General features: G+C 44.8%; 1 long non-coding RNA gene across 1 annotated transcript; it reads right to left on the bottom strand.

Moving 5' to 3' along the window:
- Positions 1 to 244: 244 nt before the first annotated feature.
- On the bottom strand, positions 245 to 3,721 carry LOC309352262. Its single transcript, XR_014161208.1, has 3 exons — positions 3,473 to 3,721; positions 2,035 to 2,132; positions 245 to 608 (listed from the first exon to the last, which is right to left on the bottom strand). It is a non-coding gene; the product is annotated as an uncharacterized lncRNA (long non-coding RNA).
- Positions 3,722 to 4,903: the final 1,182 nt, after the last annotated feature.

Raw genomic sequence — 4,903 nt, 5'->3', positions numbered from 1 at the left:
GGGTCACCTTCAAAGGTAGCCCTACGTAGAGCACGTTGCAGTAGTCCAAGCAGGAGATAACTAGAGCATGCACCACTCTGGTTGGGTATTAGCCACAATGACACACTGAGGTTTAATTCCTAGAACCACCAGTGTCCAGCAAGGTAGCAGATGGATGGGAAGGACTGGGAAGAGGCCACTGATGCTCAGAAGTGAGCAAGGGGAAGAAAGCCCGCCCCCCATTCCCACCCTTTTTGGTAGCAGACTTGTCAGCAACAGGAATTGTAAAGTCAAAGCTGTGTAGGTTTGCAGCTACTGACTGGCCAGATCAGGAACACATAAGATACATCAGCAGCCCTGCACCTTTCATGGTGTTGACTATAGTGGCCTTCTGCCACCCTTGTCCCCACCAGTAAGGGTGTGGAGACTTCCCTATCCACTGGCTGCACTTGGCAACAGCAGCATCTTCCCATTGTATTGGCACACCAGCCGCTGCTGCCGAAACATCCCCATTTTTTTCATTTTCAGACATCTTCTGACCAGGTAGGGTTGGACAAACCTGTCAATTTTGGTTGCTCATGCCACCAGTCTTCAATTCTCCACATTTCCACATCAGCGTCTTAATTCTCCTTTTAAAAATAATAATAAAATAATAATAAATTGTCATCCTGAAAATTCATCAGCATTTCTAATATGTACACATTTTTGCATGCAATTTTGCCTTACACTTTTTTGCAAAGTATATTTTATCTCAGTGTTGTATTTTCCCTTATCTAATGCATTTTTCCCTGTTATTTTCACTAACATGTGCATTTTCACGCACACTTTACTTTAGTATATGCATTTTTGTGCGTATGGCTGGGCTGGAGAATTGAATTGCAAAATTTAGAGAAGTACGAATTTCAAAGGGTGGTGGTGTTTCAGTCCACATGTTATCTTATCAAGTGTAAAATGGGTAAATTCATGTTTAAATGCAATCTGATTTGATCTCCCCATTCTTACAACCAGGGCACCCCTGTGTTTGTCAAGGTGTTGCTGGTAAAATCCCCTATATCAGTTGTTGTACCTAAAGCGTTTGCTGTTCTCAGCAACCATATTATGCCCTGTACTGGTGAATCCTGCCCTTCTTATCTGTACAGTTTAGCAAAGAGAGATAATGCTACCGTTACAGCATTCTCATTCTTTCTTTTTTACTTCCTGTTTTTCTAATAATAGTCTCTGTTTATAAAAACATGTGTTCATTGTGGCAACAGGAATATTGCTGGAAGCATTAGTCATCGTATCTATTGTGGAGAGTTGGCAGTGAGGTGCAGGAGGACATCAATTCAGATGTTCATTCTGTTTTTCTTCCAAGGTCCTTGAATGAATATTCTATGTGCTTCAACGTTCTGCTTGCTAAACAGAAGAAAACTGCTTTCCCCTGCAGAAAAAAATATAATAGTCTACCACAGGAGTCAGCAAACTTTTTCAGCAGGGGGCCGGTCCACTGTCCCTCAGACCTTGTAGGGGGCCGGACTATATTTTGGGAAAAAATTAAAAATGAACTGGCCCCCTGCTGAAAAAGTTTGCTGACCCCTGCCATAGAGGATGTCCTCTTCAGGTTCCTGGGAGGGTCTCCTCATTGTTGGGTCTCTCCCTCATAAGTGGGACCCAGCTGAGAGGTACTGCAATGCCATTACAGCAAGTTCCAGCAGAGGGGGAAAGCCTTGACTAGCGCTATTCTCTGCCAGTGTATCTACTTGTAAGAGAGGACATGCAAGAGGCTGGAGTTGAATTCCTTTATTGCCAGTAACTCTACTTGGGAGAAGAATGACTGCAGCTTGCTGTGAAAAAGAACAAGGAGCAGCCCTTCCCATTTTCTTGAGTAGCAGTGGATCAAGGATGGAGCTAATATAGCACTAAGAATAACATGGGGGAGGAGGAACTGCTTCCCTGGAAAGCCCCAAACTCTGCTTCCCCGTTTCTGCTGAAATATGAATGCAGCTGCTTGGGGATAATTGATTTTTAATTGCTGGCAATCCACATCTCATCAACACAATGTGAAATAATTCTCACCCCTTGCATCTTCAAATTCTGCAGACATCTGGGTATCTGTGCTCCATTAGCAACCCTTTTGGGCTTCATCCATCTTTTCAATCTGAAGGAACCCTTGACTGCTGAGCCACAAAGTTTTACCAATGACAATGATAGCAAAGGAAAATACATGAGTCGTGCATGTACAGTAGATTTTGTAGTGCATGTTTGTTATGGTGAACTTTTTCAGTTGCATTTGGAATTGGGCTCAGCAAATGAACGAACAGTTCATTTGCTTCCCCTCAGAAAAGCTTTCTCCACCTCCTGATCCCATAATTTAGAAACCTGTTATGTACCTGATAACATCAGCAGGACTGAAGCAGGATCAAAACCTCCCCAAGAATTTCCATACTCCTCCATGATTCTCTGAAGCTTATTCTTCCCCCAACAAGCCTAAATATTATCCTACTGCTCCCTCTCATTCTCCAGAATCCAGACCCTCCAAGTGTCCCTATCTTCCAAGGACAGTTCCAGATTTACAGAAGCTGTCACAGTTTCTGATTTGGTCCCAGAATGTTCCGCTTTTCCTTAGAACGACCCTCTTATCATTGGAAAATGTTGGGTGGTGTGGAGTTGTGGAGTTATGCGACCCCCGAGCCAAGGAGATAAGTAACAATGTAACCATTAGAAGACATCTGAAGGCAGCCCTGTATAGGGAAGTTTTTTCATGTTTAATGTTCTATATGTTTTTATATATGTTGGAAGCTCTCCAGAGTGGCTGGGGCAACCCAGTCAGATGGGTGGGGTATTAATAATAATAATAATAATAATAATAATAATAATAATAATTTAGGATGTCCCTATTTTCATCAGAGAAATGTTGGAGGGTATGGAAATCTAACCTAGCAGTGGTGGCAGAAGAAGTAGCAACAACTGGGAGGTATTCCTCTTCCTATTGCCTGCAAAATCTTTAGAGTGGCCAGTTATGCAATACCCAAAAAGAGACATGGATTTGCATATAATCTGCATGTATTAATTAATGCATATATACAGTTGGAAATAATTAGGTAAGGGTAAAGGTACCCCTGCCCGTACAGGCCAGTCGTGTCCGACTCTGGGGTTGCGTGCTCATCTCGTTCTAGAGGCCGTGAGCCGGCGCCGTCCGAAGACACTTCCGGGTCACGTGGCCAGCGTGACGAAGCTGCAGCTGGTGAGCCAGCACCAGCGTAGCACACGGAAACGCCGTTTACCTTCCCGCTATAAAGTGGTCCCTATTTATCTACTTGCACTTTGACGTGCTTTCGAACTGCTAGGTGGGCAGGAGCTGGGACCGAACGACGGGAGCTCACCCCGCCGTGGGGATTCGAACCGCCGACCATACGATCGGCAAGTCCTAGGCTCTGTGGTTTTACCCACAGCGACACCTGCGTCCCTATGTGGAAATAATTACTATAGTTTAAATAGAAACAAGATATATCACCTTAGCAGGGAAAGCTGCAATTATGTGTTCTGTATGCCTCCTTGGTCTGCTGTCCGGGTGCCAACTTTTGGACAACTTCAAGGTCCATTCCTTTCTTATCATTCTTTATCTTTGAATTGAGCTTGATTCGCACAGGCCTTTGAACAGAAGATTCCTTCAGATCATATGCAAAGTAGGACACAGGGACAACCTAGGAATTCCAGATGGCAGAAATCCCAGAGTCCTGTTTGAGTTAGCTGACCAGTAATGGAATACCTGTTTTAGCTTTATTATTTTGGGGGTTTTCATATAATACAGGAGAAGGTCCCAGACTTCTAAGTTGTGGGGAAGACTAAGACTGCAGTCCTTTCACTTTTCCATTGAAGTAGTAATTAGAGGTGATAAGTTAATAGGTAAAAGGTTAAGTCCAGTCAAAGGGCTGTGGCGCTCATATCCGCTTTCAGGCCAAGGAAGCCAGTGTTTGTCCACAGACAACTTTCCAGTTCATGTGGCCAGCAGGACTAAACTGCTTCTGGCACAATGGGACACCGTAACAGAAGCCAGAGCACACAGAAATGCCATTTACCTTCCCGCAACAGTGGTACCTATTTATCCACTTGCACTGGCATGCTTTTGAACTGCTAGATTGGCAGGAGCTGGGACAGAGCAACAGGAGCTCACCCCCTTGTGGGGATTCAAACTGACAATCTTCTGATTGGGAAGCCCAAGAAGTTTGGTGGTTTAGACCACAGCGCCACCCACTTCCTGATTAAACAAGCACACAATCACTGATAGGTCCACCCACCACTGTGAGGCTCAAAGCAATGAAGATGATGCCTCCCCAGCTGTTGCCATTGGCTGTGGGTTTCTTGTGATGTCACAAAAGCACTTGGCAACTGAGGGAATATAAAGGCAGGCCAAGGGGAAAGCCCTTTTTTATTTCTAGCAGGACACACCTGGCAATGGATGTGACATTCAGCACTGCCCTGGTTTCTGCCACTTGGAGGAGGCAAAGTGGTGAGTGGAAGGAGGCAATCTTCTGGCACTGGGATGCTAGGGAGCGATAATAAGGCAAGTTTGGTTGCTTGAAGGCTGCTGGTATTTGTGGTTGGAAGATGGTGGACGTCTCATGATGGACCTGAGAGAAGCTGGCAGATGTTGGTGGATGGAAACCAGTGGCTTTTGAATTCGGAAGTTGGTGGAGGCTACAAGGCTAAAGCAAACTGATGTTTCTGGATGCCGGCTGTTGGAAGTTCACCTTTGGAAGACGGTCAACAGAAGCCAGTGGATATTTGTGGACTGAAGCCAGGGCACTAACGTGAATGGATGTCATGTTTTTGGATGTCGGCTGGTATATGTTTGTGTGAGTACAAGGGAGGTTTCAAATGTGGCTGAGGCAGAATGGTGTTTGCATGTGCACAAATGTGATGTGTGCAAGGTAGATATGAATAG

Source organism: Podarcis erhardii (genome assembly GCF_964252035.2).
Source record: "Podarcis erhardii genome assembly, chromosome: 11".
Taxonomy (NCBI): domain Eukaryota; kingdom Metazoa; phylum Chordata; class Lepidosauria; order Squamata; family Lacertidae; genus Podarcis; species Podarcis erhardii.
This window is presented reverse-complemented; position numbering and strand designations above follow the sequence as displayed.